This window comes from Pleurodeles waltl, chromosome 5, assembly GCF_031143425.1.
Source record: "Pleurodeles waltl isolate 20211129_DDA chromosome 5, aPleWal1.hap1.20221129, whole genome shotgun sequence".
Taxonomy (NCBI): Eukaryota; Metazoa; Chordata; class Amphibia; order Caudata; family Salamandridae; genus Pleurodeles; species Pleurodeles waltl.
Genome location: NC_090444.1, coordinates 1,150,346,135 through 1,150,368,131, shown reverse-complemented (window position 1 = coordinate 1,150,368,131; position 21,997 = coordinate 1,150,346,135). Strand labels below are relative to the sequence as shown.

The following is a 21,997-nucleotide window of genomic DNA, read 5'->3' as shown; positions in this document are numbered from 1 at the left end:
CTTCCAAAAGAAATTGTTGTGTGTCATGTGCAAAGAAAACAACCTATAGTATATACCTTCTTAGGGAAGAAAACCATATACCCAGCCTAACAGGACATACTTATTGGTGTTAACAGTCTCAGACACTGCCTATCTCATAATCAGGATAAGACAAACTGAATACAAGGAAGATAAAAGAAAATATGCTTTCAGTAATCTCAATAAAGTGCATAATAATTAAAAATACCTCTGTCATTCCCATTTTTTTTAAATGCGTCTGATGAAGTGACATGTGTAATGTGCAAAAAAGGGGACCAAACTATGATCCCACACAATAAGTGATATATTTCCCAAAGTGTCTGCAAAGGCGTTTTTGTAAAAACAGAAACAAATAAGCATGGATTAAAAATTTGGGTGCAACAGGATGTATACTGAAAAAGGCAGAAGGAATAACACATCAGGCAAGGGTGCGTAATGGAACAGTACAGTTGTAATCAAAAAGAGATTACTCTTTATTATATGATAGGAAGAAAAGACTTCCCTGAAATTATTAATCAACTCCCTTCAGACCCTAAATGAATTCTGGTGGCTCAAAATAAGGCCAGAACACTGCAAACCTGTTAAAACACCCAACACGTTTTGCATCGGCTTCTTCAAATTTTCTTGACCTGAACATTTTCTCCCACCATCCCTGCACTGTGGGGACCTCACTAGTCCTCCAATTTTGGAGCATTAAGGACCGGGCCACTGTCAGTACAATTGAGATATAATACTGTCCTGCCTTGTTAATTCTCTGACTTTCCTTATAACCCCAAATAGCACTAAGCTGGCCTCAGGGACAACAGTGATTTTAACTCCCTTCAATACAGCGGAGAACAGTTGCTCCCAAAAATAACTCAATTTCTGGCATGTAAAAAATACATGTAGCGAGTCCCCCATATCGTCCAGACGGCAACGTAAACATTGATCATGGACATCAGGATACATCTAATGGAAAATGTTAGGTGTGTAATACCCCATCGACCGAGAAAGAATGGCCATTCTATTGATGTTAGCACTCTCAGTGACTTATCCCCCATCTTGGAGATAGTCTGCCATTCATCCTCTGTGATTCTACATCCAGTTTTCTCATAAATTATTTCCAAAAACTTGGGAATGATGTCCTGCATCAAGGTATTGCGTAGTAACCTGTATCAGTTCCCAACTCCCGTAAGTCTGGTCTTAATTAATGGACGCATTACCTGGTGTGGTTCCCATCTTAATTCATAAGAATTCGAAAGGAAGTGGGTTAGTTGAAGAAAACTCCACCTAAAGCTAAACAAATGGTGCCCACACCTCAGCATTGCCTTGTCACAGGTCATTAATGTGCCTCTCACACCAAAATTGCCAAGCTCCTTCAAGCTGTAAGACAACCAAAACAAAGCCAGTGCTTTCGATTATGACAGGCCAAAATAGTTGCATTCCTGAATCTGAAGATAATTAAAGCCTGCTGATACCTGAAAAAGCATATAAATACTCATTATCCTACTGCCCCACTGCTGCACTGTCTTATCCCTCATTTTCCTAGGCAGTTATAATAAAGGCAGGGAGACTGATTGCGGAATCTTGGATCATGTTTTTTAGGAAAAAATCATCAAGAACTCCCCTGCCTTCAAGTAATCCAAAAGTTCTGCTTGATAATTCGTATGCATATGGGGGAGAGCCAAGCCTCCCCGAACCTTCTTGAGATGTACTATGGCAAGTTTAGCCCTGTGGGCCTTCTTATTGCAGATGAAGCTTCTGAAGTGGTAATCGAGATCCTGAAAATAACTTCTGTTCATTTTTATAGGAATGTTGGAAAACAGAAAGAGGAATAGGGACAGTATTGACATCTTGATTAATTCCACCTGCCCAATAAGCATCGGGGGTAGGAGAGACTACCTATCCAATAGATCTTGTACCTTTCTCCGCATGGCAGTATAATTAAGCTGATATAAATGTGAAAAATCTCTTGTGACATATATACCTAAATACCTGACTGAGCTGTGAGCCCTAGCCTGAGGATGGAAAAATTCCAGCAAATCCTCAGCTGAAGCATTAAAAATCAGAATATCTGTCTTTCTCTGATTCACTTTATAGCCTCCAATACCCGTGTACTCTTCCAACAGTTCAAACTCCTTCTGCACATTAGCTGTATCCAGCTCAAGGTACACCACCATATCATCAGCAACAAACTTTTATTGGACATTCCCTCCAGCGGGGCTTTTCTCCCAGGTGCACTGCATATTTTGAGGACTAGCAGCTCAATAAAGAAGCAAATAGTATGGGGGTAGGGGACATCCCTGTTGGGTACCCCTATTAATGGATACCTCTCCAACCACACTAGAATTCACTACTACCCTGGCCTTCACTTCCTGATACTAGTTGTTCAACATTGTTACAGATTATGGAGGGAAACTGAATTTCAACAAACAGTGAAATAGAGTATCCCCTGGGGCTGTGCGATCACAAGTGAGTTCAGCATTGGAGCGGGGAACATGGCGGATCGCTAGAGCGGCGTCCGCGATCCCCACCCTCTGATCTACACGCCACCGGCTGTCCCGCTGCAGGGGACGAGTCTCGGCCGCGTTTTCTCCTTTTCACCTTTTCTTATTATATTTTTTTTTTTTGCTTTTCCCCTCCTCATACTTACCTGAAGCACGGCGGATGGGTGCTCCTCGTATCGGGACAGACCTACAGTTGTGCCCACGCTGGATTTGGGCTGCCTTGTCCCTCCACAAGTATAGAGGGGCGGCGGCTAGATTACATTTCCGGGGTAGCAGAGGCAGAGCCAGCACAGGCTTGCTTTCGGCTCTGCCCTGCTTGCATCAGGATCCAGGAGGCGAGCCAGCCTCGGAGCAGCTACTTTTTGGTGATTCCAACGTCCGGGAGCTGCCCTCGTCTCAGGCCTCTGCCTACCAGCCATCCTGCATGACCCCCAGGCGCCCATCTGGGCCGGGGGCCAGAACACGGCTATGAGGGCAGAAGTTGCCCCTCTCGAAGGCTGGTTTGGACCCCCCCAGCTTCCTTTTCAGTCCCATCAGCATTACCCCCTTTGGGAACGGGGGCAAGAAGTAAACGTGTGGCAAAAGGTAAAACTTCTAACATTTCTATACCTTCGGACCTGCGAATTGAGGGAGGGGACCTTTTTCAGACTTTCAAGCCCCTTCGGTTAAAACCACCTCAAGCTTTACTTTTTTTGCGGCAAAAAGTTACCCCCTCCCTTAGGTCTTTCTTTAAAATATTAGACCAGTCCTGCACTTCCCAGACAACAGTGACCTCTTTGGTAAACAAACCTGTAAGTATGTCTAACTTGGCGGGAGCTCTACCCCCTCTGCTGATTTCACTGCACTCTCTGGTTATGCAGGAGATAGATCAGGACACAGCTGGGGGGGACTATGTGCTCCTGTGTGAGGTAGAGTCTGATAGAACCAGTGTAGCACACACAGACTCCCTCCTCCAGTCGTTACTAAATGAAATGGGAGACAAATTTGCCATCTCTGAATCTAACCAAGCTAAAATTCAGGTGCTTTGTGATGGTCTAGATGCGAAAATTACTAATCTTACAGAGAGACTAGGACCTATGGAATCCTCTATAGGGGCATTACAGGCAGAAGTGGAGTTTAATTCTCATGAGGTTCAAGCAATGAAACAAAGTGAGAAGGACCTAAGGAAGAAATTGGAGTCTCTGGAAAATCACTGCAAGAGGCACGATCTCAGATTTCTGAATATTCCAGAAGGTATGGAAGGGGACAACATCAAAGACTTTATAATATCCTTGATTAAAGACCATATCCCGGCGGTGTCCACCCACGATCTGGTCTCGGAAATTTGGAGAGTCCACCGAGATCCTTTCAACAGTTACCCTAATAAGGAGAAACCTAGAAAGGTCCTGGTCAACTTTGCCTCATACCGAATAAAATAACTGATTCTGGCAGAAGCTCTCAAAGTCCAGGGTTTTCGGCATGAGGGCTGGTAATTCCTAATAAGATCCGATATGTCTAGGGCAACGTCAGATCGATGCTGGGAGCTGGGGAAGGCTATGCAGGAGTTTAAGTCTTTGGTGCTACTCCACAATTAAGGTTTCCTGCCACCTTGAGGGTAATGTGGAAAAACAAAATGTATAATTTTCGAGATTCCCAAGAAGCTAAGGTTTTGATTGATCAGATAAAAGGGGAGAGCTAGCGGTTTGCGGAGGGTTGGGGCCTAAGGGTAGTATGAACCACCCAATAATGTTTCAAGGAGGGTTCCCCAGGGAAGGATTGGGGAAGGGCAGTGCACTATTTGCCTTAATGATTCGATTTAGGTCACAATGGGTGGGGAGCAGATGGGGAAAAAAAGAAAAAGAAATTGAGTCCTTGCACAATTATATAAATGTTGAGGTCAGACAAGAGTTTTGTTTTTTATTAACTGGGTGAGACATGATGGTGCACCCTGGTGATATAGTTAAACTCAAAATTGTGACCTGGAATGTGAATGGCCTTAGGGTGAGCAGTAGAAGAAGGAGAATCTTGGAATTCCTAAGATTGTCCGATAGCCAGATCATTCTCCTGCAAGAAACCCATTTAAGATATGAGGAGTGGGTGAGGATTCTTAAGTCACAAAGATGGATCGCCCACTTTGCTTGTACCAATCAATCTTGCAATGTGAAAGGGGTTGTGATTATAGTAAAGAATAGCGTTCCAAGTCAGCTGACAGACATCAGTGCTGATTCTAGGGGGAAATGGGTCTTAGCAAATATTAAGTTAGGAGGGCTTCAATACACTTTATATCTTATTATGATCCCAACGTGGACGATCCGGGCCCACTTAGGGATCTCTATGAGCAATTAACTGGAAGAGCTCAGAACATAATAATTGCTGGCGGAGACTTTAATGTTTTGCTGAATCCTTCCCTAGATAGGTCTACGCCTCAACCGGTTTTCAGGACACCTAGCATGAGAGTTTGCTTACACAATATGATGGAAAATTATGGCCTGATTGACCCTTGGCAAAGCAGAATGGGTCTATAATAGGGTGGCGCAAGGATGACAATCAGCCCTTGGTCAGTTTTTCAACAGATAGCCTTTATTTTTGGGTTAACGTTAATCTGTGCTACTTGTATTTTGGGTAGCTGTTCTTTCGCTGAGGTTCACCTTAGTCTTCTTCTTTTCAGATGGGGTCCCCGGAGGCACTTGTGGAAAGATAAAGGAGAGAGAATGGTAAGTACACTGGTGAGTCTTTGAATTTTTCCTCTTTTTCTATTTCTTTCTTTTCTTCTCTCCTTTTCTTTCCTCTCTCTTTTGTCTTTCTCGTGGGTCCCCTATCATCTCTGGCTTGTTCCTCCTGGCTCTCTTTCTTTGGGTTACTCTTCTTCTGTACTTTCCTTTACTGTCCCTTTTCTGACCATACAACGGGAGTGGGGGAAAAAAACAAACATAACCAGACACTTCCTACTGGGTGAAGCTTTGCAATAGATTTCTTTAGTTTCCTTCACGGTGTTCCGGGTTTTTGTTTTCCTGCCTCTTTTCTTATCTCTTTATCTCTGACTGCATCATGGAATAATAAAACTGGAGAACCACAACATAAAGCACTTTTTCCCACTGTTGTTTTGTTTATAGCAGTCAAAATAAACATTTAACCTCCTCGCTGCCAGTCCTTTTCCCCTCCTGTGCCAAGCCTTTTTTTGGCTATTAGGTGCAGTTTGCGCTTAGGCCCTCATAATTTTTTGTTCACATAAGCTACCCACGCCAAATTTGCATCCTTTTTTTTCCAACATCCTAGGGATTCTAGAGGCACCCAGACTTTGTGGGTTCCCCTGAAGGAGACCAAGAAATTAGCCAAAGCACAGTGAAAAATTTGCTTTTTTTTAAAAAAATGGGAAAAAAGGGCTGAAGAAGGCGGCTTGTGGTTTTTTCCCTGAAAATGGTATCAACAAAGGGTTTGTGGTGGCAAGATCACCATCTTCCCATCTTTCAGGAACAGGCAGACTTGAATTAGAAAACCCCAACTTTCAATACAATTTTGACATTTTACTGGGACATACCCCATTTTTACTATTTTTTGTGCTTTCAGCTTCCTTCCAGTTAATGACCGAAATGGGTGAGAAACCAATGCTGGATCCCAGAAAGCTAAACATTTCTGAAAAGTAGACAAAACTCTGAATTCAGCAAGGGGTAGTTTGTGTAGATCCTACAAGTGTTTCCTACAGAAAATAACAGCGGAAATAAAACAATATTGCAATTGAGGTGAAAAAAACAGCCATTTTCTCCACGTTTTACTCCGTAACTCCTGTGATGTCAGATTTTTTAAAGCAATATACCGTTACGTCCGCTGAACTCTTCTGGTTGCGGGGATATATAGGGCTTGTAGGTTCATCAAGAACCCTAGGTACCCAGAGCCAATAAATGATCTGCACCTTGCAATAGGTTTTTATTCTATACCGGGTATACAGCAATTCATTTGCTGAAATATAAAAAGTGAAAAATAGGTATCAAGAAAACCCATGTGTTTCCAAAATGGCCACAAGATAAGGTGTTGAGAAGCAGTGGTTATTTGCACATCTCTGAATTCTGGGGTGCCCATACTAGCATGTGAATAACAGGGCATTTCTCAAATAAATGTCTTTTTTACACACTTTCTTACATTTGGAAGGAAAAAATGTAGAGAAAGACAAGGGGCAATAACACTTGTTTTGTTATTCTGTGTTCCCCCACGTCTCCCGATAAAAATGGTACCTCACTTGCGTGGATATGCCTAGCACCCGCGACAGGAAAATGCCCCAAAACACAACTGGGCACATCACATTTTCACAAAGAAAACAGAGCTGTTTTTTGCAAAGTGCCTAGCTGTGGATTTTGGCCTCTAGCTCAGCCAGCACCTAGGGTAACCTAGCAAACCTGCACAGTTTTGAAAACTAGACACCCAGGGGAATCCAAGATGGGGTGACTTGTGGGGCTCTGACCAGGTTCTGTTACCCAGAATCCTTTGCATACCTCGAAATGTGGTCAAAAAAACACTTTTTCCTCTCATTGCGGTGACAGAGAGTTCTGGAATCTGAGAGGAGCCACAAATTTCCTTCCACCCAGTGTTCCCACAAGTCTCCCGATACAAACTGTACCTCACTTGTGTGGGTAGGCCTAGCACCAGCGAAAGGTAATGGCCCAAAACACAACGTGGACACATCACATTTTTCCACAGAAAACAGAGGTGTTTTTTACAAGCTGCCTACCTGTGGAGTTTGGCCTCTAGCTCAGCCGGCACCTGGGGAAACCTAGCAAACCAGCGCATTTTTTAAAACTAGACACCTAGGGAAATCCAAAATGGGGTGACTTGTGGGGCTCTGACCAGATTCTGTTACCCAGAATCCTTTGCAAACCTCAAAATTTGGCCAAAAAAACACTTTTCTCTCTCATTTCGGTGACAGAAAGTTCTGGAATCTGAGAGGAGCCACAAATTTCCTTCCACCCAGCGTTCCCCAAAGTCCCCCAATAAAAATGGTACCTCACTTGTGTGGGTAGGCCTAGCGCCCACGAAAGGAAATGGCCCAAAACACAACGTGGACCCATCACATTTTTTCACAGAAAACAGAGGTGTTTTTTTACAAAGTGCCTACCTGTGGATTGTGGCCTCTAGCTCAGCCGGCACCTGGGGAAACCTAGCAAACCAGTGCATTTTTTAAAACTAGACACCTAGGGGAATCCAAAATGGGGTGACTTGTGGGGCTCTGACCAGGTTCTGTTACCCAGAATCCTTGCAAACCTCAACATTTGGCCAAAAAAACACTTTTTCCTCTCATTTCAGTGACAGAAAGTGCTGGACTCTGAGAGAAGCCACAAATTTCCTTCCATCCAGCGTTCCCCCAAGTCTCCCGATAAAAATGGTACCCCACTTGTGTGGGTAGGCCTAGCGCCCACGAAAGGAAATGGCCCAAAACACAATGAGGACACATCACATTTTTTCACAGAAAACAGAGGTGTTTTTCACAAAGTGCCTACCTGTGGATTGTGGCCTCTAGCTCAGCCGGCACCTAGGGAAACATGCCAAACCAGCACCTTTTTGAAAACTAGACACCTAGGGGAATCCAAAATGGGGTGACTTGTGGGGCTCTCACCAGGGTCTGTTACCCAGAATCCTTTACAAACCTCAGAATTTGGCCAAAAAAACACTTTTTTCTCTGATTTCGGTGACAGAAAGTTCTGGAATCTGAGAGGAGCCACAAATTTCCTTCCACCCAGCGTTCCCCCAAGTCTCCCGATAAAAATGGTACATCACTTGTGCGGGTAGGCCTAGCGCACATGAAAGGAAATGGCCCAAAACACAACGTGGACACATCACATTTTTTCACAGAAAACAGAGGTGTTTTTTACAAAGTGCCTACCTGTGGATTGTGGTCTCTAGCTCAGCCGGCACCTGGGGAAACCTAGCAAACCAGCGCATTTTTGAAAACTAGACACCTAGGGGATTCCAAAATTGGATGACTTGTGGGGCTCTGACTAGGTTCTGTTACCCAGAATCCTTTGCAAACCTCAAAATGTGGCCAAAAAAACACTTTTTCCTCTCATTTCGGTGACAGAAAGTTCTGCAATCTGAAAGGAGCCACAAATTTTCTTCCACCCAGTATTCCCCCAAGTCTCCCGATAAAAATGGTACCTCGCCTGTGTGGGTAGGCCTAGCGCCCACGAAAGGAAATGGCCCAAAACACAACATGGACACATCACATTTTTTCACAGAAAACAGAGGTGTTTTTTACAAAGTGCCTACCTGTGTATTGTGGCCTCTAGCTCAGCCGACACATGGGGAAACCTAGCAAACCAGCACATTTTTGAAAACTAGACACCCAGGGGAATCCAAGATGGGGTGACTTGTGGGGCTCTGACCAGGTTCTCTTAACCAGAATCCTTTGCAAACCTCAAAATTTGGCCAAAAAAACACTTTTTCGTCTCATTTCGGTGACAGAAAGTTCTGGAATCAGAGAGGAGCCACAAATTTCCTTCCACCCAGCGTTCCCCCAAGTCTGCCGATAAAAATAGTACCTCACTTTTGTGGGTGGGCCTACTGCCCACGAAAGGAAATGCCCCAAAACACTATCTGGACACATCAAAATTATCAAATACAAAACTACCTGTTTTTGCAGGGGGGCACCTGTGCTTTTGGTCCTGGGCTCAGCAGCCTTCTAGGGAAACCTACCAAACCCAGACATTTCTGAAAACTAGACACCCGAGGGAGTCCAGTGAGGTGTGACTTGCGTGGATCCCCCAATGTTTTCTTACCCAGAATCCTCAGCAAACCTCAAATTTAGCTAAACAAATCACATTTTTCCCACATTTCTGTGTGGGATCACCGCACTGGGACACATTTCATACCACTCAATGTTCCCCTCAGTCTCCCGGTAAAAATGATACCTCATTTGTGTAGGTGGGCCAAGTGCTTGTGAAAAGGAAGAGCCAAAAACATGTTGATATTGAGGGGGAACAAAGGGGGTCCAAAAGGGCAGTTTGCAAAAAAACATTTTTAGGCTGACAAGTGCAGCAGAATTTTTATCAGTATAGATGAGACAATGCTGGGTGGTAGGAATTTTGTGGATTCCTGCAGATTCCGGAAGGTCCCATCACAAAAATGTGGGAAAAATTTATGATTTTCAGCAAAGTTGGACGTTTGCACGGGATTGTGGGTACAAAAATGGTGCGGGGTGCGTGTGAAACACACCATCCTGGAATCACCCAGATGTTTAGTTTTCAGATGTGTCTAGGTCTTGTAGATTTTTCTACATGGCAGCGTCCCAAAATCCATAAAGTGCAGCCCTCACCATTCCAAGTGGGTCGATTTTGAGAGTAAGCCAAGCTCTCATGGCCCAAATGTAAAACTAAAACCCAAAATAATCAAATGTCTTCTTGCTTGCTGTGGGATAAGATGTTTTAGAGTGCGGGGGAGAGCTGAAAGACTGTTGCCCCCTTCAGTTGAGGTGGGGGCGTAACCAGGCCCATACTGGTTCGTAGCCACCACCCCAATATATATATATATATTTTAAATTCCCTGGCATCTAGTAGACTTTCTGCCCCCCGGGGTGTGGATCAGGGGTAATTGCCCCATCTGCCCACTGGTGGGCAGAACACCTTTGGCCCCATTTATTTGGGGTGGGGGCATGGCCATACCCCCACCCTCCTATTTTTGAAAAAAAAAGCTTCCCTGGCCTAGCCTTCCAAAAATTGGCCCATCTGCCCCCAATGGGGGCCAGATATGGCCAACAGTAATGTGCCCCCATGGGGAGCGACCCTTACCCAAGGGGCTGCCCCCCTAAATAAAACACATGCATACACACACACCAATCTCTGGTGCCTAAGTGGTTTCTGCCCCCATGGGGGCAGATTGGCCTAACAAAATTGGCCGATCTGCCCCCAAGGGGGGCAGAAATGGTCTAAATACAATTTGCCCCCCAGGGGAGCGACCCTTGACTAAGGGGTCGCTCCCCACCTCTGAAAACCAAAACAATTAAAATATATATATATTTTTATCCCTGTCGCCTAGAGGTTTCTGACACACCTGGGGGCATATCGGCCTAATAACAATAGGCCGATCTGCCCCCGGGGGGGGCAGAAAAGGCCTAAAATAAATTTGCCCACCCCTCCCCCGGGGAGCGACCCTTGCCTAAGGGGTCGCTCCCCACCTCTAAAAAACAAAACAAAAACAAAAACCCAAACAATTTGCATCCCTGGTGTCTAGAGGCTTCTGCCCCCCCGGGGGCAGATCGGCCTAATAGCAATAGGCCGATCTGCCCCCTTGGGGGGCAGAAAAGGCCTAAAATAAATTGCCCCCCTCGAGTAGCGACCCTTGCCTAAGGGGTCGCTCCCAACCTCTAAAAAACAAAACAAAAAAACAAAAAATCCCCCAAAAATGTATCCCTGGTGCCTAGAGAATAACAATAGGCCGATCTGCCCTTGGGGGGGCAGAAATGGCCTAATATATATTTGCCACCCTGCCCCCTCACCCGCCCCCCCCCCCCGGGAAGCAACCCTTGCCTACAGGGTCACTTCCCTTGCGTGACATTGGCGCAAAAAAAAAGATCCCCGGTGCCTAGTGGTTTAAAGGGGGGCAGATTGACCTAAAATCGGCTGAATGGTCTAAATACAATTTGCCCCCCAGGGGATCGACCCTTGCTTAATGGGTCGCTCCCCATCTCTAAAAAAACAAAAAAACAAAATTAAAAACACAAAAATAAAATTTGCCCTGGCTCCTAGAGGTTTCTGCTTCCCTTGGGGGCAGATCGGCCTAATAACAATAGGCCGATCTGCCCCCAGGGGGGGCAGAAATGGCCTAAAATAAATTTTCCCCCGCCACCCCAACCCCCCCCGGGGAGCGACCCTTGCCTACGGGGTCGCTCCCCTTGCGTGACATTGGCGGAAAAAAAAGATCCCCGGTGCCTAGTGGTTTCTGCCCCCTTTGGGGGCAGATTGACCTAAAATCGGCCGATCTGCCCCCAAGGGGGGCAGAAATGGTCTAATTACAATTTGTCCTCCAGCGGATCGACCCTTGCCTAATGGGTCGCTCCCCATCTCTACAAAAACAAAAAACAAAATTAAAAACACAAAAATAAAATTTGCCATGGCACCTAGAGGTTTCTGCTCCCCTTGGGGCAGATCGGCCTAATAACAATAGGCCGATCTGCCCCAGGGGGGGCAGAAATGGCCAAAAATAAATTTGCCCCCCTGCCCCCGCCACCCCAACCCCCCCGGAGAGCGACCCATGCCTACGGGGTCGCTCCCCTTGCGTGACATTGGCGGAAAAAAAAAGATCCCCGGTGCCTAGTGGTTTCTGCCCCCCTGAGGGCAGATTGACCTAAAATCAGCCGATCTGCCCCCAAAGGAGGCAGAAATGGCCTAAAATAAATGTGCCCCTCAGGGGAACGACCCTTGTCTAAGGGGTTGCTCCCCTTGCGTGAAATTCACAAAAAACCTCATAAAAATAGGCCAATCTGCCCCCAAGGGGGGCAGAAATGGCCTAAATATAATTTGCCCCCTAGGGGAGCGACCCTTGCCTAAGGGGTCGCTCCCCACCTCCAAAAAAAAAAAAAAAAGGATCCCTGGTGCCTAGAGGTTTCTGCCTCCGGGGGGGGCAGAAAAGGCCTCAAAAAAAATTTCACCCATGGGGAGCAACCCTTACCCAAGGGGTTGCTCCCCTTATGCCACTTTCATTCATAAAAGAAATCCCTGGTGTCTAGTGGGCATTTCAAAAGCCGGATTGCTTTACAATCCAGCTTTTGAAATGCTCAGAGAGACTTCAAAGGGAAGGAAATTGCTTTCCTTCCCTTTGAATCCTCTCAGGCCTCCTCCACGTGATCGGAAGAGAAATGCTGAGCATTTCTCTTCCGATCGCGCTGGAAGCTGAGCTTCCAACGCGATTGGAGGAGGCATCTGTGATAGTCAGCGCGCGATCGTGTGCTGACGTCACGGGGGGGTCAGGGGGGCTGTCGGGGGTGGAAGGGCTTCCACTTCCATCCCTGCGTTGGGGGGGTGGGGGAGTAACCCCACAGAGGGAGCGCTAGCGCTCCCTCTGGGCTCTGTGCCCAGGACATAATGGTTACGTCCTGGGCACACGAGCACTGTGCCGCAGGACGTAACCATTACGTCCTGGGCACAGAAGGGGTTAAAGAAAAGAAAGAACAAAAAACCCACAGGTAGAATAAAAATAATAATAGCGGAGTACTTTCACATTTCCAAATGAAGTTATCCTCACTATTGTCATTCCCCTCCACCTCCCTTCACCCAGGCAGCCCTGGCAACGCACCTGAAAAGGCCACGCTCTCCCCAGAGCGTGGCCAGCGTATGGGCACAATGCATCCTGGGTCCCTGCCGGCTTCTCGTGCTGGTGGTCTGGTGAGATCCCTGGCGTCCCGCTGGGTAGAACTTCTCCTGGACTGCTCCAGTTGATCCGGTCGTCACCGTTGCCTCCTCTGCAATCGTCGTCCTCTGGTGGTTGTTACTTGCCGTCCTGTTCTTCTGTGTCGCTTCGCCGTCCGCCGCCACCTTCTTCCCGTCATTGCCGTCACTCCTTTTAATCCTGGGGAAGGCGCGAAGTTGCTTGTGCTGCCGGCTGTTCCCCGGAAGCTGTTGCTGATTGGTTCCCGCCCGGAAGACATCTGGGTCGGGAATCCCTGTATCAGCAGTGCCCCAGGGGTACGACAGGTCCGACCAAAGCGTCACCCCGTCACAGGGTCAAACCAAGGAGTCCACTTTCTGGAATAAGAAACTTGGGCATGCTTCCATAATCGACTTCTTTCTGATAGACATTAAACTTCAAAATAACCTAATGGCAGTCTCCCACCAGCCAAGCCATCTTTCGGACCACTCTGCTGTTCAGCTGACTATAAGTCTATCTGTTTCTCGTACATGCACTAGATGGGCACTAGTTCGCTCCCTTTTGAGAGAAGAAGATATTGTTTTAAAGTTGAAAAGGGACTCCAAGGAATTTTTTGAGATCAACTTAGACTCTGCTCCAATAGCCACGTTTTGGGAAACAAATAATGCCTTTATCCGTGGAAAACTGATCTTCTATGCTGCCTTTAGAGCCAAGAGAACCAGAATAACAATAAATGCTCTTGAGGATAATCTTTACACTCTGAAAGCCCAAAGGCTATCCTCTCAGGACCCAACAGCGCAGGCAGACCTGCAGTATCAGATCCAGGAAGCCCAAAATTACTCAAGGTCTTGCTAGAATCAATTGTGAAGAGTAGATGGGAAGCTAGCACGCTGGCACATTTTGAGTATGGCGATGGCTGTGGCAAGTTATTAGCTTGGAAGACTAGGTCTGATAATATTAAGAATAGGATCAAAGGAGTGATACTAGGCGCAACTGTCAGAACCTCCTCAGAAGACCAAGACATTATAGGAAAATTTGTCAAGTTCTTTTCTCAACTATATAGAGACAAGTCTGTGTTTTCAGCAGAGGCGATTGAAGAATGGTTGAAGGGAGACACACTTCCCAAGCTATATTCAGTTAAGAAGCTGAGCCTCAATCAATGCTTTCTCCCTTGTGAGATAGACAGTGGTATGGCTGGTTTGAAAAATGGGAAGGCTCCCGGTCCAGACAGAATCCCTGCTGAACTATATAAACTCCTGAAAGATGTGCTTGCACCAATCCTGATTCAGCTAATGAACTCGATTTTTATAGATTCTTCACCGGTCCCATCCTCTTGGAATGAAGCTATTATTACCTTAATACTAAAGCCACAGAAAGATACTAGAAAATGTGAGTCCTATAGACCTATTTCTGTGCTTAGTAATGATTATAAAATGTTTGCACAACTGTTGGCAAGGAGGTTGGATAAAGTGGTCAGTGATCTAGTCCATGTTAACCAGAAGGGCTTTATGAGAAATCGACATTTAGGGGATCAGACCCATGATCTAGTTGCTGCAATTGATATTGCATCCACCTCTAATATGCCTTTAACCACCTCTACAATCTTTGTTGCCAAGGCCTTTGACCGAGTGAACTGGTTCTTTTTGCAGGCGGTTATGGACCGTAATAACCTGGGTGACAATTTTCTTAATGCAATTAAAGCTATTTATAAGGCCCCATTAGCTCGGGTTCTGGTTAATGGTATCTTACCCCCTCACTTTAAGATCGAACGGGGGACACAACAGGGTTGCCCTCTATGCCCTCTTCTCTTTAATCTTTATATTGAGCCTCTGGCCAGGAGAATCAGGGCAGACCAGAGAATTGCACCTTTTCATTATCACGGCTGGGTCCTGAAGGAAGATCTATACGCGGACGATCTTTTGATATACACACAGAACCCCTAATGTACTCTCCCAGCACTTTTAGAAATCGTTGCCAGCTTTGGAGAAATCTCAGGTTACTTAATTAATGCAGATAAATCTTAAATTATGACTTAGAATGGCCCTTTGGACAATCCATTGGAAAAAGATGAAATCCGATATCTAGGGGTCAAAGTGGTCAGGAATTTAGCAGAGATGGCCCAGGTGAACTTTGAGCAACATCTAAGGGAAACAAAGAAGCTATTCCTTCAGTGGTCCCATCTACTTCTCTCTATCCTAGGCAGAACTAACTTAATAAAGATGGTGATACTACCAAAATGCACCTTTATCTTTAATGATATCCCTCTATCCTTTAAAAAGGAATGGCTAAGGCAATTGCAGGGGGTGTTAGTTAGCTTCATTTGGTCCTATAAAAAAAAACAGAATAGCATGGAAAAAATTGAGAAAGAAAAAGCTTGATGGAGGAATTGCACTTCTGGATTTTCAACTCTACCACTGGGCACTCCATCTGAAAAATGTTAGATCACTTCTTTATAAGGAATACCTCTCCTCCCGATTCCAGGCTCTGATAGGATGCATCCGAGACCAGGGTATGCAGTTTCTTTATAAATGTGTTCATCCCAAGTATTGCAAAAATGTTAGACTTAAAACTCCCTTTAATGTTTGTAGTATCTGGTACGTAGTAAGAAGTAGATTGGGTATTCCATATTACAGTGAGTTGGCCCTAATCTGAAATTCTCCTGGTACTCCGATGTGTCTCCAGGATGTACTAGCGAAACCAGTGATAGAGGGAGGAATTGTGCAGTGGGGACAATTAGTCAGTGGGGGCTTGGTTAGCTTTTGGGAATCCCTATCTGAAGTAACCAACACTAAATTATCTAGGTTTAAATACCTGCAAATTATAAGGATGGGTGCAAGGAGAACCTGGGGCTGGGCGTTCTACAGGATTAGAGAAGGAAATTACCTGTCCATTGAGCCAAAAGAAAGAGGTTTCCATGTTGTATCGGGCACTTATACAGGCTGAAGAGGCATCTTGCCCACCCTCTGCAGAGGGATGGGACTTGGGGCCATATGTACGAAAGCTTTTTCCCATAGACACAGAATGGGTAAAATCCTTTCGTACATCTGGCCTTTGGTGTTTACTACACTTGATCTCCCTTATCTCTGGCGGACTTCTATGAAGATTCTCTGGTCTGTGGTTAAATCTGCCACTTTGCGGCGGAACCAATTGTTCACCATGTATCGGGCCTACTGGACCCCTCAAAAGTTTGCTAAACTAATTTCCCAAGGTAAGAGCGGCAGCCCAAAGTGTGATTTAGAGGAGGCAGATGATATACATCTTTGGTGGCAGTGCCCAGAGATTCAGACTTTTTGGGAACAAGTGGGTAACTCGATTTCATCTATTATAAATAGGCGTAGTGAGATAACTCTTCCAATGGTGGTATTTGGGTTATTCAAGACCGCTGAGAGGAGTCTGTGTCATAGATTGGAGAGGCCCTTGATGCATCTCTTTTTCTATTTGGTTCTGATAGCCCGCGGGAAATATGTATCAAGTGGATCTCTAGTCTCCCCCCCTCACTCATAGGGATTGGTTGATGTCAGTTAAGAGAATCTCTGATTTAGACTGTAGTAACGGCTCAGATAGGTCCCTTAGAATGTGGGAGCCCTTTTTTGTTTATTATAAGAACCACCTCGGTAGGCATGAGGCCAGTGGGAAATAACTAGGCTTGAGTCTTGGTTTTTGTATGAGTCCAATGATTAAGCCTTTACGATCCAATAACCTGGAAGTCGGGGGTAGATTAGCTCTACCCTCCCCCCCCCAAGGCTGATGGGGGCCTTTTTTGCTATCCGTGCCCAGGTGGTCCACCAGGCCGAGACCCTAGTTTTGAATTTGATGTGGTTGATCTTGTCTGTATAAGGCTAAATATGAGGACAAAAAAAAAAAAAAGAAATAGAGCATCCCAATTGACCAGGTCAAATGCCTTTTCGGCGTCAACTATCATTGCTGCTACAGGAGTTGGCTAGTATGAAAAACAATTGATAGTGTGAAACAAAAAAATTGTATTTGCAGGCATAAGGCGATTAGAAGCAAAGCCACTCTGGTCCTTGTGGATCAATGCTTGACCTGCTGGAGTAATATGTGTGACCCAAATGTTAGTCAAAAGCTTAAAGTCCACATTAAGCAGACTAATGGGTCTGTAAGAATTGACATTCAATGGGGATTTACCCTTTTTGACAAAACTGACTATAATAGACTCCTTAAAGGAGTGGGGGACTACCCCACCCTCCTTTATGTGATCAAATAGCTCAGTTAAAAAAGCATGAATTGCTGTGGAAATATCTTTTGAAATTCAGAGGGAAAGCCATCAGTTCCACAAGAGTTTACATTGGCCATTCTAGCTAAAGCCTCAAAGACCTTTGGCTCCGTTATTATCCCATTATTGCCTTAGCTAATAGCTCCGGGAGCTGTGGCAATGGTAACGAGCTAAAATAAAGCGCTAAGGAAGAGGAGGATACTCAATATATAATTTCATATAATTGCTTATAATGATGTAAAAAGACCGAGGCAAGTTGTCATTCTCTGATACCATGCTATGTGTAGCCAGATCCTTAATTATTCTGACAGATGATTTTTCCTGCTTAACCCGGGCAGACCAAGCTAAACATTTTCCAATCTGCTGCCAGACCAAGCTAAACATTTTCCCAACTGCTGACAGACCAAGCTAAACATTTTCCAATCTGCTGCCCCTTTTCATAAAATTGTTGCTGGTAGGTCTCGGAGCTATTAATTTCCTCTAGCTTATAAAAACTCCTTACATTTTGTTTTGCCCTGTCCAAATCCTTTACCAATGGCCCCTGACCTGATGAATTAATAGTAGCCCTTGTTGAAGCATCAAGCATTAATTGTAACTCCTGGACCTGTCTGATGTGCTCTCTATTCTGATTGTCCTTATTAGTGATACCGTGCCGGAGTACTGTGGCCTTAAATGCTTCCCAAACAGAAAAAAGCATTTCTGTTAATTTAAAAAAAACTCAGTTACGAATACCCACATTTCTTGCAGCCATCCTGATTAGTTAATAGGACCCTATCGAGCTGCCACCTAGGCCTTATTCTTGAGAGGGCAGCTAGCTCTACTGAAATTGAGACCACAGAGTGGTCTGAGAAAGCATTCGACCAGATATTCGAACCTACTATTCTGAGTGACTGAGAAGCCAAGAAAAAAACAAGAGGGGAAGCGGTATGGCAGTGCTGTGAAAAACACGTTTCTTGTGCTTAAGCTGAATACTGCAGCTGCCAAAGACCTACAGACCTGAGGGGAGATCATCTGCTTAGTCTTAGGGTTCAGCTGCTTTTTCACTTTATTCAATGTATCTAGCATTAGATCTTGTAAGAAATTAGAATCCCCCCCAAAATCAACCGGCCCACTGCCCCATAGCGATAATATAGATGGCTACTAATGGCTCAATCTTATCACTAATAGGGTCTTAAGATTTTACCAAATTGAGGGCGGAACCATGAACCAGAACCTTCAGCCAGAGCCACCTGCCATTAGCATCCCTGATCACCTCCCTAACTACCATTACCCAGGTATATAGCCACTCCTCTAGCTGCCAACCCAGCGGAAGCAAAGTACACCTGAGGAAACCTCTTAGGAATGAACATTTTTGGGAGCATAACACTTCAAATGGGTCTCTTGTATAAAGATTGCCTCCGGATAAAATGTCATTAGCCATCTTATAATTCCCCCATATTTACGCTTGTTGAGAATACCATTTGCATTACAAGAAATAATTATTAAGCTATGCAATACTCTCTTTCTTTAGTCTGCTACAGCTACCCCTATTCACACTCACATCAACCACAAGTGCCCATCCGCACCCACACCACCCAAACGCCCCCACCTGAGCAACCCCTGTGAGCCCTATCCATCATGAGTCTCCTTGGCAGAGACCACCCTCCCATCCCCATTCCCGTTCCCAACCTCTCCCAGTTGAGTTCTTTGGTATGGCACTCTCAAGGCTGCTTTCGGGAAACGGCTTGAGGTGTACCAGCCTCTGTCAGGGGGTTGTACACATTTGTCTGACAAAGAGAAAAGAGAAAAAAAAACTGAAAACAAGAGGCAAAAAAGTACCAAAGCTAGGCAACTCTAAAACTGCAACCTAAATACCCCATTTTCTCAGAGTGACGTACAGAGGGTCCCTCTCCTAACTAAGTCAGATTTTACAGATTTTATCTAAGAAATCCTTAGCTAGTTCCATTGTTTGAAAGACCTGAGAATGTCCCTTATAGAAAATCTTCAGCTTCATTTGCACTATCCCAGCTAGTGCACCATGGTTCTTAAAGACATCAATGAAGCCATTCAGCTCTTTACGGAGTTATGCAGCAGAGAGTGACATATTGGAGAAGACTCTAGAAGTATAATGGTCAGAGGTGTGATAAACCTTGTCTCTGATAGCGTTAGTTAGGATCTGTTTCTTCACACAATAGTCCCCGAAGTTAACCAGAATAGTTGGTGGGTATTTAGAGTTGGAAGATTAAGTGAAAGGTACCCGATGAGCTTGTTTAATTGTAAGATCCAGGTCTTTTGATGTTGTTTCTGGACATACATACTTATTCACAAGTTCATCTACCAGCTCAGTTGCTGTATGTCCATTCTCCCAACTTTCCAGAATCCTGACAAATCTCAGATTTTTTCGAAGGACGCGCGCCGGTGGGGTAGGTGTACCTGCCTACTTTCATGAAACTGAAAATTTTAGTTTCTTATTCTGGCCAGCGATCCTTTTGGGCTCTATCCTGACATTGGGGATGGGCGACCTTTTTGAGTTAACAATTAGGACTAAGTAAGTGACTTTGTTCTTTCTACACTTTATTGATTATTATAGTTTTTGGAGAAGGTTTTTTGTCCTGATGAAGCGTCACTGGATCCGGCTGGACCGCTTAGATGTGAAACATGTAGACTTGTGATTGTGAGGTACCAAAGACGGTTATATCCTCCCTCCCCCTTTTTAGTGAGAGTAGGTGAGCATTGTCAATCACCCATTACTCCCTATTTTGTTTTTAATCTTGGTCGCCATCACATTTACTATTGATTAAAAACTATGATTTATTGTTTGTTGATGGCTAACCAATTTTAACATTCGATTCTCTCCAACATTTGCTCGGGTACTTAAAATTGGGTATCCCTCTGATAATTATGTACTTTTTCACAGTTACTATCTGAGCAAAGTGGTCAAGAGCACCCCTTTTGGGGAGCCCGTTAGGCATTGCAGTACCAGCCTGACGAGGAGCTTTCCCAATGATGTTGCTAGTCATCCATTGCGATGCTTGAGGGTTCTTGCTCCTGAAGAATTTGGTTCGCTCCTGTGAATTTCCGTGTGTTTGGAACAGTGTACCAATTTTTGTATTATAAATCTCAGATTAGACCAACAAGATCTATTTTCCATGTTGTCTAATTTTAGTTGTAATATCTCAAGCTCAAACTGGATTTTGTGGGTTGCCGGGCCCCGTTTTAGTTTAAATCTTCTAAATTGGAGATTCTCTGTTCCGTCAGAGTAGAGTAGTGCTGAAAGTAACTGCAGATTGGCATTAAGCTGACCTAGTTGCTCACTAGTTTTTCTATGAGCCTCCTCTTGGGAAATCTTCATCTCTCTGATTTCAGATAACATTTGATGAAGAATAAGCTCTACTGAGGATGATGGAGTTGTATGCGTAGCTGCAGTTAGTTATTGCACTTCATGGCAGACCTGGGAAGTACTGGTGGCTTGCATGGCCTGCTTTCCTCCAGCTTGTGAGTGCTTGAGTGTCCTGAAAACTGCTCCATGTTGTGGGGGTCCTGGGGATCCTGCTGGGGCTGCTATGACTGGATGGGAAGGATCTACTTCTTCCACAGCAATTAGTATTGTAGACTTCACTCTGCTCGCTCATTACTCTCAACACCTCCTTTTGTGAGCCCTTTGTTGTGAAATTGGGGTAGGCAGGTAGTTTTTTAGACCTCCCCTCCCCGCTAAATGAAAGCACACTATCACGTTGAGGTGGGGCCAGAGGGTCTCCATCTTTATTGTCTGTTGACCAGTCGCCCTTAGGGCAGGTGGTGCGAGGGAGGTTTCTTTCTTGTGCTTGCACTCACTAGCTCTGCACTCACACATACAGTTGATCCTTGTAGCTCTACTGGCTCTCGACTATCCAGCATCAGAGGTTGCACCTCAGGGGAAGCCATTTCACCTGATGCCCCACTTGAAGACCTGAAACCCGGTATTGGGGTTGGGGTGCTATGAACCCAATGCTTAGTAGTCTTAAGGGCCTTGCCGGGGGTACGAGTTCTTGAAGACGGGTCTTGCAAATGCTGCTTCATTAATTATAAAGCAGTCTGTGAGGTACAGATGTTGATTGAGGGTCAGTCGGCAAACCTAAGAAGTGAGGGAACAGAGGCACAGCCCACAGAAGGTTACAAGCCGCATCCACAGCTGCGTGGACCACATCCTCAACCCCCAATGGGCCCCTTTAGCCTGAGATAGCTCCCAGTGAGTCTACCCTGGTTGTCCACCCAAGCACTCTTCCCAGTGCCTTATACATAGCAGTCCTTTAAACTGAATGGGGTGCTGGCTCATATTTGACTATAACGAGTTAATATTCCTTCCTTTGTACCCCACCAGAAAATAAGGAGCTCATAGACCGTGATTTTGGCCAGCTGCTCCAAATATGACTTCACTGATAAATAGTCCTGAATGTGGCCCTTATACCATCACCAATCCAATAAATATGAAATTTGAGAAATTACCTAGAAGAAGAACCACTGCAGCAATATGACAAAGTCACCTTTTCTCAAAGCTGGTGGTGTTCTCAGCTCCTCAGCTTCCTCGCTCTGGCAGCACCGGGCAGCTTCGGGCAGAAAATGGAAAGTGCCTGCAGTGCCTTAGACCCCTCAATTCCACTTGGAGGAGAGGCATTGAACTCAAAGTATGCTGTATGCTTCGTATTCATGGTGTGTGAAGAGCCTTAGGGCCAGATGTATGAAAGCTTTTTGCATACACAAACGGTGCAAATGCCCATTTGTGAATGCAAAAAGCCATATCAGAATGTATTAAAGGCATTCTGAAAGTAATTTTAAGGAATTCAGTTCTCTAAATAAGAAATCGCAAATAAGGATACCTTATTTGCGATTTCTAAGCACATGTAAGAAGCAATTCCTTAATGCGAATTGGGCATTAAGGAATCACTATTTACCACCAAGTTGAACTTGGTGGTAA

General features: G+C 45.0%; 1 protein-coding gene across 3 annotated transcripts in view; it reads left to right on the top strand.

Moving 5' to 3' along the window:
• Window positions 1–2,790: 2,790 nt before the first annotated feature.
• Window positions 2,791–21,997, top strand: part of FAM184A (family with sequence similarity 184 member A) — a 670,286-nt gene continuing 651,079 nt past the window's right edge. The window contains exons 1-2 of one of the 3 annotated variants that reach the window (XM_069235392.1): window positions 2,791–3,089; window positions 5,152–5,197. The gene's annotated coding sequence lies outside the window, so the exon portion shown is untranslated. The remainder of the gene's footprint in view (window positions 3,090–5,151; window positions 5,198–21,997) is intronic. The other 2 variants (XM_069235388.1, XM_069235386.1) reach the window with 2 other exon arrangements.